At 48.7% G+C, this 12,553-nt stretch overlaps 1 long non-coding RNA gene across 1 annotated transcript; it reads right to left on the reverse strand.

Moving 5' to 3' along the window:
* Window positions 1–1,611: 1,611 nt before the first annotated feature.
* On the reverse strand, window positions 1,612–3,391 carry LOC117086629. The gene is made up of 2 exons (XR_004438488.1): window positions 2,871–3,391; window positions 1,612–2,040 (listed from the first exon to the last, which is right to left on the reverse strand). It is a non-coding gene; the product is annotated as an uncharacterized LOC117086629 (long non-coding RNA).
* Between the last annotated feature and the right edge of the window lie 9,162 nt (window positions 3,392–12,553).

Below are 12,553 nucleotides of genomic sequence, written 5' to 3' on the forward strand. Positions count from 1 at the left end.
CCGCCACCCCACCTCCCACATCTTGGCTCTTCACCACCAGCCGGAGCCTTCCAGAACCTCTCCAGAGAATGGCTTTTCTTGGGGTATTTTCACTCATTACACAGTTCTGAAAATATTTTTCCGGAGATAATTGCTTCTTGGCCTTTGTGTTTTAATTCAACGTGAAATCTGAGGCCAAATAGGAGCAGAGGATGAGACCTGAAAGGGACAGCACTGGGGACACGGGGACCCCTAGCAGCTGGGCGTTTCCCGGCCTGTGGAGCATGTGACCACTCTGCTGTTCCTAGCTCAGTCCTCCAGCAAGTCACTGCACCTCTCTGAGCTTCTCTCACCCTATCTGAAGAATGGAAATGGGTTTTTCTTACATTGGGAAGCTGAGAGGCACTGTCTGTGAACTGGACATCAGAGAGCGCACAGAAAATAAATCCATGGCAGGGCTCAAGGGCGCAGGCCAGGCACCTGTCTGCCTGCTCTGGATGGCTGGCAGTGAATGTTCTGTCCAAGTCAGCCTTCTCCTGCCTGGCAGCTCACGCCCAGCCTACTTCTCTCTGGCGCCCTCCTCCCTCGGCGCTGCCGGTGATGTGTGTTAGTATATAATCAGAGAAACTCACATGCGGAGTTTTAAATAATGCCTGCCCTGCCTAAGGTGACTCATCTGAGGCTGTGAGTTCCTGTTCTCCCCTCCCTCGCCGCAAGTGTAGATATCCCCAACCCCACCTTGCTGTCACTAAGCAACTCGACCTTGTACAGCACCGATGCAGATAACAGGACGAGATGGAGCCTGCTAATTCTCCCCTTCCCTAGAATAGGCTTTTAAGGAGCAATCTCTCCCCTTTCATCCCTTTTTCGGTGTCTAAAGAGGAGCAGCTCCACTGGCTGTTGGGTGGGCCGGGGATGGGGAAGGGGAAGGGGACCAACCTCCTCCAGCTTCAAGTCACTTCCTGCTTTAGACAGGATGCCACTCGCAGTGTCTGAGCCACCCCTACCCTAAAGGCATCATTGGCGCGGGGCGGAGGTGGGGGGTGAGGGGAAGGGAAGGGTAGGTGTAATGACAAAATTCAGACTAGAGAATGTGTTCCTGGTAGGAGGCTGAGCCACATCTGTCTTTTACAGAAGGACATAATCTCTTACCCTTCTGCCTGCCCTTCCTGCCTCCTGCTTCAGAGGGCACAACAAGGGTCCTGGCAAGAATGTTCTAGTGAAAAGTACCCTGTGAATATGTGGTATTGTGATGATATCATTACTGTTCATTGATGCCATCTCTAAGGGTGACAGTTATGATCTAGTTGAAACAGATTTAGTTGGTCCAAGTAAGAGAGTCCTGGAATTTCGAAAACACCAGTTTCCTCTGCAGAATGATGAAAACCCAAGGAGCATCCCAGCAACACAATTGTCTCAATTCGTATGGAACAGTCTTGCATCCTGTTTGTGCCCTCAGAGCAGGCCCAGGGAACTAGCCGCACTCTCCGCTCCAACTTCTTTCCCATGAAACTCATCCAGTGTAGCCCCTGTCTGCTATTTTTTAAATAAAAGCATCTCTTTATGAAGATGGAAGAATTTTGTTCAAAGCATGTAAGGGGATGTAACCTTTTCAAAAGGTTACCTAAAACAGTCTGAACTCCAATTAAATTTAATTTTAAAATATCAACCCCACTAAAGTTTACAATTTTTTTTTTCAGATGACTATAATAATACAGAGTAAATATATATAAGTTTTTTTAGCCACTTTCTGGGATGGGCCATGTCCCAGAATGTGACATTCATATTACAAGTGTCAATCTGGGGCCTTTCAAAAACTGAAGATGTCTTTTTTTTTTCTTTTGAAATGGAGTCTCTGTCACCCAGGCTGGAGTGCAGTGGCATGATCTCGGCTCATTGCAACCTCTGCCCCCCAGGCTCAAGCGATCCTCCGGAGTATGGGATTACAGGCGTGCACGACCATGCCCAGTTAATTTTTGTATTTTCAGTAGACACAGGGTTTCGTCATGTTGGCCAGGCTGGTCTCAAAGATGTCATTCTTGATGTCAAATTCTCATTAAGCTATATACCAAAATTAAAAAAAAAAAATACATACAATGTATACAGCAATTATATATACATATATCTTATATACATATTGTCTAATTATAAAATTAGAAACACTTAGAAAGTACTGAAGAGTACAAGTGTATCTTTCCACTGTTCTCGAGATTTTTTTAAATGCTTGATGTATTATATTCCTTTTTGTTTTTCCTATTCATGGGCTGTTTAGATGTTTTTGTTCCTTTATAACTTTTTTTTTTTGCCTTCAACATTAAGAATGAAGAAATACTATATCTTCTTATGCTATGACTTAGACATAATCTCACAAATTCTCAAAAATATGTAACCTACTCCCAACTATCATCGTCCCCATAATCTGAGGTGTCCAGACCATACTGAATTATCTGAGCAAACTCATCTCTGCTTCCTGTGACTAAGGCCGTTTAGAGGACTGGAATAAATGTCCCCTACTTCAGTGCCCTCCTGCCGTGTTCCCTGACTGTTGAGGAGCACAGGGCCTAGAGTCGATGGACTGGGTGCGAATCCTCACTCTGTCACTTCTTAGCTGTGTGACCTCAGCAAGTTACTTAACCTCGCTCTGCCTTCGTTGCCTCATCTGTAAAGTGATAGTAATAATAGTACCCGCTTCCTGGGGTTGTGATAAAGCCTGAATGAATATGTGAAAGCACTTACAATACCACCTGCCCCAGTGTTATATAAATATTAGCTATTATAACTGGTTAATCCCGTCCTCTTCCCCTTCCTTCCCTCCCTTTTTTTCTCCCTCCTTCCCCTCCATCCCTGGAGCTCTTCTTCATGAATCAAGACTCAATTCCAGAGCCACTCACGAGGCTCCCTTGCGGCGAGACTGCGGTCTCCTCCGGCCGCACGTTCTCGTGTGTGCAGCTCCGCACCACACTCCGCCCCTAATCCCGAGGCTGGCGCTGCAGAGTGAGCGAGCGCAGGATCTCTAAGCGCGAGCCGAGGCGTCATGGGAACGCTCTTGCCCCCATCCAGACCCCGAGAGTCCGCAGGTCCAGGGTCCCTCTGCCCCCTCTCTGCACCTTCCAGGGCAGAGGGCGCTGGGCGGCGCCGGGAGGCGCGAGGCACTCGGGAGAGCCGGCTCCGTGGCTTCCTACTGCCTGACTCCCTGACCACCTAGTTCTGGACCCAGGTTTCTTCACCCTTCGCCGGGTCTGGGCTGCCAGGGACTCGGGGTGGGGCCACCACGCTGCCTTCTTCAGGAGCGCCGGGGCGCGCGACCCGCTCCATTTCACGCTCTAGGCAAACGGCGGTTCGGGAAAGGCTGAGCTTCGCCCCCTCCCCGCAGTGAGAGCGCGGCACGGCGGGGCGGGGCGGGGCCTCCTGCGGGCCGGAGAGGCACTGGGGTGCGGGGCCTGCGGCGCAGAGGGAGGGCGGGGCTCCGCCCCCTGGAGGCCCTGCCCGCCCAGCCCCGTCGCGCTCTAAGACCCGGGTTCCGCCTGGAGGCCGCCAGCGCCCCTCCCTACCCGTCGCCGGGGCGGCCTGAGCCGCTGTGTCAAGATCGGACAGCCTTTGCAGCGGGAGCAACAACCATTCCCACAAATGCATGAAATACCAGGCGGGAAATGCGCTCAAAATAGGACGTGCCTTTTTTTTTTTTTTTTTTTTTGTAGCTATAAGAGAATATCGAAGTACTTTTTTTTTTTTTTGAGAGGTGTAATCTTGGTCTGTCACCCAGGCTGGAGTGCAGTGGTGCGATTTGGGCTCACTGCAACCTCCGCCTTTGCCTAACAGCCCTGTAGTACAAAAATAACAATAGGGAACATTTTAATGGGGGGCTGGGCTAATTTTGTTAAATTTACTTTTTGATGCCACCACATTTTGTTGCTAGTGTTAATGAAATGCCACCGATGGCTGGCTGCCAATGTATATATTCTGTGTCTCTTCTTAATTAGGAAGAACATTTGTTCCTTCCATTACCTCAAGTTTGCCCGGCATGGTCTGACGTTTTACCATTAGTCACCACAAGCACAGTGCTAATTAGTTTTCCAGACCTAAGAAAACGTTTGAGATCAGAATTGGGGTGTGGGGGGTATAAGGGTTAGGGTTAGAAGAAAGGAAAATTGCAATAGTAAAATGAATGTTTATTTAAATGTCTACAGAATATACCATGTCAACTAGTCAAAGACAACTTTTATATTATAATGTATCAATTATAATTAATGTAAAAAGCTAAAATAGAAAATGAAACATGTTTAATATGCTATGAGACCGTTCCTCCAAAAGAATGCCAGTGACCTCCAGAGCTCGAGCTGGCTCCATTCATCACCCACTTTTAGTATCATTTTCTGGTTATGAAGAAATGAGTAGAATTATTTTTTTGAGACCGAGTCTTGCTGTGACCCCCGGGCTGGAGTACAATAGCTCCATCTCAGCTCATTGCAACCTCCGCCTCCCCGTTCAAGCGATTCTCCTGCCCCAGCCTCCCAAATAGCTGGGCCTATAGGCGGGTGCCACCACGCCTGGCTAACTTTTGTATTTTTAGTAGAGACAGGTTTTTACCATGTTGGCCAGGCTAATCTCCAACTCCTGACCTCAAGTCATCCTCCCGCCTCGGCCTCCCAAAGTGCTGGACTTACAGGTGTGAGCCACTGCGCCTGCCCAGAATTTTTTTTTTTTTTTTTTTTTTGAGGCGGAGTCTCGTTCTGTCGCTGGGGCTGGAGTGCAGTGGCCGGATCTCAGCTCACTGCAAGCTCTGCCTCCTGGGTTTACGCCATTCTCCTGCCTCAGCCTCCCGAGTAGCTGGGACTACAGGCGCCGCCACCTCACCCGGCTAGTTTTTTGTTTTTGTTTTTTTTTTTTTTTAGTAGAAACGGGGTTTCACCGGGTTAGCCAGGATGGTTTCGATCTCCTGACCTCGTGATCCGGCCGTCTCGGCCTCCCAAAGTGCTGGGATTACAGGCTTGAGCCACCGCGCCCGGCCCAAAATTTTTTTAATAACTGAAAGAAAGAAGGAGATTAAGGAAGATGCAGACAAATATGCAGGAGAAGCACCCTCAGAGGGCCATTTAACAGAGCAGCGAATGTGGAAAGGGGAAGGGGAGGTGCTCCTTCTATGCCCAGTTTCCTCAGGAGGAAACCGGGTAGGTGGTCAGGGGTTGTGGGCAGTCATGCCCCTTACTGACCCTCAGGGGCCTCACAGGCCAAGAGCAACTTGGTTGCTGTACATGGGTTAGGGGAAGAGGGGAGAGTTAGTGCATGGTAGGATAGAGAGGCAATGTACAACTGGATATTTCTATGTACTTGGCCTTTCAAAATTCAGAATTTGCTAACTCATGAATACTTGCATACTGACATAATTTACAGATGCCGTTTAAGGTTGGATAGTTTTGTAATTAATGAGGCATTGTGGATCTCATGGAGAGGCCAATACTGACTCTATGAGTGAAAAACCACCAATTGTTTTTTCTCTGTTCTCACGGCACAACACCCAACACAGAAGATTTCTGTGACCCAATGTGTAGGGGAATTTCCCAGTACACCAAGCAGGAAATCGATTCTGCAGCAGACACCAGCTGGGTGGCCTCGACTTCCGTTCCATTCTGACACCGTCTACCTGCAGATACTGTCAGATCCCACAGGGTGAGGGCTCAGTCCCCCAGGCTCTCCCCACCACCTTCAGATGCCAACTGCAAGTGCCAGGCTGTGCCTCTGACCAACTGGCTATAAATCCGGGATTCCAGGGTCTCCCCCTTGGGTTCAATTAATTTGCCAGAGCAGCTCACAGAACTCAGGGAAATACTTACCTACATTTCTTGGTTTATTATAAAGGATTACAAAAGTGACAGATGAAGTGGTGCCTAGAGTGAGGTATGGGCAACGGGTCCATGCCCTCCCAGGACATGCCCCACCCCCAGTAGCCTCTATATGTTCAGTTACCTAAAGGTCTCCAAACCCAGTCCTTTTGGGTTAGTTTTTTATGGAGGCTTCATTATGTAGACCTGATTGATTAAATCATTAGCCACTGGTGATCAACTTAACCTCCAGGCCCTCTCCTCTCCAGGGAAGTTGGGGGATAGGGCTCAAAGTCCCAACCCTCTGATCATGCCTTGGTCTTTCCAGTGACCAGCCCCATCCTGAAGCTACCTAGGGACTGCCAGCCACCAGCTGACTCATTAGCATAACAAGACATCACTTCGGAGACTTTAAGGATTTTAGGAGTTGTATGCCAAAAAACGAGTTTGAACATACACTTCACAATATCACACTGACCTTGGAGAAATGAAGCTGAAAACAGCATAGGCTGAGGCCATCCATGGTGGGGAACGCCCAGGCTGAGGATGAGACGAACCAGTGAGGACAGAGGCTGAGCGGCTCCGAAGCTGAGTCAACAAACGAGCTTCTAAAAATGACCAGAGATTAATGCAAGAATCAGAATCTGTGACACAATCTCAGATCTGGCTGAAAGGCCTTGAAGGGGAAGCAGGACGAAGAGACTAGGATGTCTGTGTCAGGTGGGTTACAAGGAGACCTCTGCCCTGCAGGGCTGACTCAGAGAAACCTAGGTTGCTGGTACTCTGAGCCCAGCCTGAGACAGAAATTTCCATCGTAGCTACCTGCAGTTGTAAATTTAGCTTACTGATCCAGACTAGTCCTCAGTGACGTTGTAAGTAAGGGTGGTTACATCTCCTTTTTGTTCTCTGAAAGGAAAATAAAAATCTCAGGGCCCCAAACTCATTAAGTCAAAGGGAAAAGCTTGGGAACTGAGTCATGCAAAGACTGCCTTCCTTCTGTTCCTAAGTAGATAGCTACAAAGATAGAAGGCCACAAACCTCCCTAGAGGACCTTCCACTTGGAACAAGAAATTCCATGTAGGTCCCTAGATCTTTAGCCTAAAACAGTTCTGTTGAATTTCACCCTGACGATGTGAATTCACAGCTCATCTTCATAGGTAAAGGACAAAGACAGGACTAGATCCTCCCTTCACTCACTAGAGACAAATGCATGTTTGGCTGCTTCCTGTACCCTGTGATTACTTTATCTAATGTAAAACTTCAGATTCACTGAGACAAATGCATAATTGACTGGCCTTCTACCTCCTCCTTTCAGATGTAAAATGTGCATTCAGTGAAAGCTGATCAAAGTCTCAAAAGAATGCAACTGCTCTCCTTTTATGTACCCGCCCATTTTTTCTTTCCTCTTTCTCCCACCGCCACTCTTTCTCCTTTCAATATTGATGTCTCCAGACCCTTTTTGGAAAAAGCGCAGGTCACAGAGGTTCCCATGGTTTTGTGTTCTTTATCCCCCCGGGTGTGTCTTCAGCCTTGGCAAAATGAACCTCTGCAATGATTGAGACTCACCTTGGTCATTTTCTTTGATTTAGAGTTCTTTAGTACCTCTCACTTTCCTCCCACCATATTGGGCAAACAGGCTCCACCTCCTTACATTCTGTACTCTAAGGACACACTTTTTTTTTTCTTTTTTAAGACGGAGTTTCACTCTTGTTGCCCAGGCTGGAGTGCAGTGGCTCGATCTCGACTCACTGCAACCTCCACCTCCTGGGTTCAAACGATTCTCCTGCCTCAGCCTCCCTAGTAGCTGGGATTACAGGCATGTGCCACCATACCCGGCTAATTTTGTATTTTTAGTAGAGACAGGGTTTCACCGTATTGGCCAGGCTGGTCTTGAACTCCTGATCTCAGATGATCCGCCCCCCTTGGCCTCCAAAAGTGCCGGGATTACAGGCGTGAGCCACTGCGCCCGGCCTATAATCGTCTTTTTTTTTTTTTTTGAGACAGAGTCTCGCTCGTCCCCCAGGCTGGAGTGCAGTGGCGCAATCTTGGCTCACTGCAAGCTCTGCCTCCCGGGTTCACGCCATTCTCCTGCCTCAGCCTCCGGAGTAGCTGGGACTACAGGCGCCCGCCACCTTGCCCGGCTAGTTTTTTGTATTTTTTTAGTAGAGACGGGGTTTCACTGTGTTAGCCAGGATGGTCTCGATCTCCTGACCTCGTGATGTGCCCGTCTCGGCCTCCCAAAGTGCTGGGATTACAGGCTTGAGCCACCGCGCCCGGCAATCTTTTTTTTTTTTTTTTAAGAGACAGTGCCCCACTCTGTTATCCAGGAAGGAGCGTGGTGGCATGATCATGGATTTCTGCAAATTTGAGGGCTCAAGTGATCCTCCTGCCTCAGCCTCCCAAGTACCTGGGATTATAGATGCAAACCACCGCAACTGGCCAATACTTTCATTTTTAGTTTTTGTAGAGAGGAGGTCTCACTGAAAGGTTCTCCCCAAGGCCTGAAAACTTAAGGGAATTGATTTGTTTTTCTAAGACCACCAGAGCGAGCACAAAAGAACCAGCGAGTAGGCAAGGCTAAAAGCAAAACTGCAAATTTATTCTTTGGTCATCTAGCTCCAGAGAAAAAGGTATGGGGGTGAAGTCTGTTGGCCTCCGGCAAAGGAGGCCGAGAGAGTCACCCAGTAGAGCTCTCGGGCAGAGTTCCTAATGCAGTCCCGACAAAGGTAGGGGCTGAGGAAGCCCGCCCCGTGCGTCTGCGGGAGTGGCTTTTCTAGGAGTGGAAGGGCAATAGGCGGGGCACGGACGCGTCAGGGGAGGGGGTGGGGGAAGGCGCCGCAGGTGCCACCAGGTAAATCTTGATCTCTTCGGATTGACATCACCTGGCGCATGCCTGGTTGGTCTGCACCTTCCCGGGCGCCAGCTGCATCCTCGCACACACGGGGAAAAGTTGGTGATGAAAAACCCGGAAATGCACCATCTTGCCTCCGTTCGTCAAAACAGGAATGAATAACTCCTCCCTTCTCAGGCCCAGTCCCAAGGTGCAAGGCCCCCTGGGCCAAAGTGTGTGTCAGCAAGACAGCAGAAGCCGGAAGAGAGCTGGCTGGAAGACACGTATCCCCGGAAGACCGAGAGAGGCTGTCTGGGTACCACGTAGCAGTTACATCAGACTGACTCAATTCTTGTTTACAGGAGACTATAAAACCCCTGCCCTGTCCTCATTTGGTGCTGAGGACATTTTAGGCCTCAGCCTGCCTGCACCCAGGCACTCATTAAAACAGTGTGTGGCTCCAAACTGCCTTGTGTTGTCTGTTGGTGCACTCTCGGGGTTTGAACCAATACAAGAACATTTTACTCACTATGTTGCCAGGCCAGTCTCAAACTCCTGAGCTCAAGTAATCCTCCTGCCTCAGTCTCCCAAAGTGCTGGGATTACAGGTGTGAGCCACTGCACCTGGCCCCAAGGAAATACTTTAATACCAATCAATGAAGCCCTTTTTCTGATGAAAAGCTCTTTCAAGAATGTTTATATGGAGCCACAGATTTTTCCTGGTTGTAAAGAACCTAAAGATTGTAGATTTAAAAATTAAAAGATATTCCGGCCGGGTGCGGTGACTCACACCTGTAATCCCAGCACTTTGGAAGGCCAAGGCGGGTGGATCATGAGGTCAGGAGATCGAGACCATCCTGGCCAACACATTGAAATGCTGTCTCCACTAAAAATACAAAAAATTAGCCTGGCATGGTGGCGGGTGCCTGTAGTCCCAGCTACTCGGGAGGTTGAGTCAGGAGAATGGCATGAACCTGGGAGGCAGAGCTTGGAGTGAGCCTAGTTCACGCCACTTCTCTCCGGCCTGACAGAGTGAGACTCTTCCTCGAAAAAAAAAAAATTAAAAGATATTCCTGTTTGGGTGAGGGAGAAGGGACAAAATGGAGGAAGGTGAACTAGATGGCACAGTCCCGACCGCTTCCGTGTTCTTCATCACCAACTTTTCCGCGCCCGGGAAAGTGCAGGACAACTGAGCATGCGCCAGGTGATGTCAATCCAAAGAGATCGAAACTTACCCGGCCACACCTACAGAGAGGCACCTATCAAGCCCTTGTCCCGTCCACTGCCCGCCCCCTTCCAGTACCAATGCATAAAAGTCCACCGCCGGCAGAGGCCGGTGCGACTTCCCTGGCCCCATTCCTGAGGACCAGAGAACTTCGCTGGAGAGTGTGTGCATATTTGCAAGGAAAGGCTGCCGCTTTCTTATGTACTTTGGCCTCATGTTTAATTATTTAGCTCTCCTAAATTAAATTCAATTAAATTAAGACAATTCCAAAATTATCATGGTTTATCTTTGCAGAATCCCTGACAGGAAGTTATATAGCCTATCCTTGAACACCTCCCTTGACAAGGTGCTCCTACAGAGCTAGTTATTGCACACACGTGTGACAAGTAATTTACATGTGCATTTCATTAAATCCTCATAATACCCTTCTGAAGTGGCGACCATGATCACCGTTTTTTGGACAAAGAAGTTATGGCTCAGAGAGATTAAAATCCTTGCCCAAGGCCATAAAACTAGGAAGTAAAAAAAAACTTACTTTAGGAACACAGGTTCATCTTGTTCCAGAGGCTGTGCTGTTTCCACTCCGGGGTAGGCAGTACTCTAAGGTGGCCCAAGATTCACCTGGCTCATGGTATATACTGTTGGTAAAATGAGTCAAACTCTGTAAAATATTCGAAGAGGTTTATTTTGAGCCAAATATGAGTGACTAATGGCCCATGATAGCGTCCTCAGGAGGTCTTGAGAACATGTACCCAAGGTGGTCAGGGTCCAGTTTGCTTTTATACATTTTAGGGACACACAAGGCATCAATCAATACATATAACATATACATTAGTTTGGTCTGGAAGGGCAGGACAACTGGAGGGAAGGAGGCTTCCAAGTCATAGATAGATTCAAAGGTTTTCTGACAATTGGTTGAAAGAGTTATCAATAGAAAGGAATGCCTGGGTTATGATAAGGGGTTGTGGAGCCCAAGGTTTTATCATGCAGATGAAGCCTTCAGGTAGCTGGCTTCAGAGAGAATAGATTGTAAATATTTCTCATTAGACTTAAGAGTCTGTTCTATCAGCAATTCCAAAAGGGAGGAGGGAATGTAGAGACATGTCCAGCTCCCACTTCCCATCATTGCCTGAATTAGTTTTTCAGGTTAACTTTGAATGACCTTGGCTGAGAGGAGGGTTCCACTCAGATGGCTGGGGGGCCTTAGAATTTTATTTTTGTTTTACAACACTCACCTTTTTCCGGTTGTTCAATCAAGCATAAATCTAGGTACTGCTGTGACAGGATTTTCCAGATGCAGTTAAGTTTCCAAGACCTTAAGATAGAGAGATGATCTCATTGGCCTCCCCTAATTACATGAGCCCTTTTAAAGAAAAGGATTTCTTTTTTTTTTTTTTTTTTGTTGAGACGGAGTCTCGCTCAGTCACCCAGGCTGGAGTGCAGTGGCGCGATCTCTGCTCACTGCAAGCTCCGCCTCCCGGGTTCACACCATTCTCCTGCATCAGCCTCCCAAGTAGCTGGGACTACAAGCGCTCGCCGCCACGCCTGGCTAATTTTTTTTTGCATTTTTAGTAGAGATGGGGTTTCACCGTGTTAGCCAGGATGGTCTCGATCTCCTGACCTCGTGATCCGCCCGTCTCGGCCTCCCAAAGTGCTGGGATTACAGGCTTGAGCCACCGCGCCCGGACAAAGAAGAGGATTTCTCCACACTTTGACAGAAAGGATATTTGAGTTTGGAAGCAGTAGAGACCCTTTCCTGATGACCTTGACGGATCAGCTAGCCTGCTATGGAAAGGGCCATGTGGCAGGGAACGGAAGGCAGCCCTTAGGAGCAGGAAGCAGCCTCTGGTCAAAGGCCAGCAAGAAAACAGGAACCTCGACCTATGACCCTGACGACCTGGACCCTGCTGAGCATGTGAACAAGAATGGGAGAGGCCCCTGAGCTCCCGATGAGTGCAGCCCTCCCAGCCCTGCTGGACTCCCAACCAGACCAACGGAAACTGTGAGGTGGTGTGTTAAGCTGCTGACCTTGTGGTAACCTGTTACAATAGCAAACTAGTACAAGATTTCTTCTTTGATGAGTGATGTAGGTCAGGTGCCCCAAAGCACATCCTGAGGCTAGGATCTGAGTGGAAGTTGATGAGGGCAGTGTCTGTCCTGGGAAGTGCTGGAAGTGCTGTAGGGAACAGAGCCAGGAAAGAGAAGGAAGCCAAGGGGCTGCCTCAGAACAGGTTACTGCTGCAGGTGGCAAGGGTTCAACCCAGGGGCATCTGTCAGAGAAGACGCAGAACTGCACTCTGCGTTGCCCCTCCTGAGGGGAGGGGAACTCGCTGTTTAGCCTCCAGTCTGTCAGTAAATGGGGCCTCCTTCCAAAGGGGTTTACCTTGCTGCACAAATGAGCCCTGGGGCAGGTCACAGTTTTTTTCAGTAAGAAGCCATCGGCAGGTCTGAGACAAACCATGGCCAAAGGCACAGAGTGGGTCCAACAGTGTCTGCTACAAAGAAGTTTGATGGGAAAGTCCTTGTATCTACTGCCAGTGGCCTTCAGCCATTGGTCCTGCTGTGTCCCCTTAGCTGACACGTCTGTCTTCTGCAGTTGCCATTCAGATTCCTGTCATTTTCATGCTGCAGCAGTGCTCTCCTCACTAAGCATTTCCAATCCCTCTCTGGACCCACCATGAAGCAGGATTTTAAGTACTTT

The sequence above is a fragment of the Trachypithecus francoisi genome, unplaced genomic scaffold, assembly GCF_009764315.1.
Source record: "Trachypithecus francoisi isolate TF-2019V2 unplaced genomic scaffold, Tfra_2.0 Lachesis_group10, whole genome shotgun sequence".
Taxonomy (NCBI): Eukaryota; Metazoa; Chordata; class Mammalia; order Primates; family Cercopithecidae; genus Trachypithecus; species Trachypithecus francoisi.